This window comes from Propithecus coquereli, unplaced genomic scaffold (assembly GCF_000956105.1).
Source record: "Propithecus coquereli isolate 6110/MARCELLA unplaced genomic scaffold, Pcoq_1.0 Scaffold174, whole genome shotgun sequence".
In the NCBI taxonomy this organism is placed as follows: Eukaryota; Metazoa; Chordata; class Mammalia; order Primates; family Indriidae; genus Propithecus; species Propithecus coquereli.
In genome coordinates, this window is record NW_012142080.1 from 991,887 (window position 1) to 992,767 (window position 881).

Sequence of the window (881 nt, forward strand, 5' to 3'; positions counted from 1 at the left end):
ATCTTCTTCTATACAATAAAATTACTTAAAGAGGGGCATATCTGATTAGCCACCTTTGGGAGTTTCTTAACTTAAAAAATACTGATTCTGTAATGTTCTGCTTTTTTTTTACCTAGAATAATCACTTCATAAAGAGCTAAAATTTCACAATATCAGAGATGATATTTGTTCTTAACTAGTGTGCATTTGAGACTGTTAATTCAGATTTGATTGTGTGGAATATTCAAGAAACTGTACATGCCCTCTTCCTTTTTTCCCTGGTGATAGAATACATTAACAGATTTCATCTCCATGACTACAGATCGGAGAGAAGTGCTCACATTTGTTTTCATTTTATCAATCAAACACATCTTGGAAGGTCAAGACCAGACAATGTTATTATGAGTTACCAGGATGGCTAAGATCAGGAGGTGTGCCATCTGCGGCCTGTAAACCAAATTCAGTCACCAACTTTTTTTTACATGATCTGCAAACCAGTACTAGTTTTTGCATTTTCGAATGGTTGAAATAAAATCAAAACAATACTTTGTGATGTATGAAAATTATATTCAAATTTCAGTGTTTATAAAGGATGTCTTATTTGAACATAGCCATGCACATTTATTTATAATTAGCTATAGCATTGATTTATATATTAGCTACAGTGCAATACAGTGGAAGGATTGAGTGCTTATGACAGAGACCTTGTGGCCCCCAACCCTAAAATTGTTATTATCTGGACTGATATGGACTGAATTTTTTCCCGTCTTAATTCATATGTGGAACCCTCAATGCCCAATGTGACTATATTTCAAGATATGACCTCTAAGGCAGTAATTCAGGTTAAAAGAGGTCATAAGGTTGAATTCTTAATCCAAAATGGCTGGTGTTTTTAAAAGACA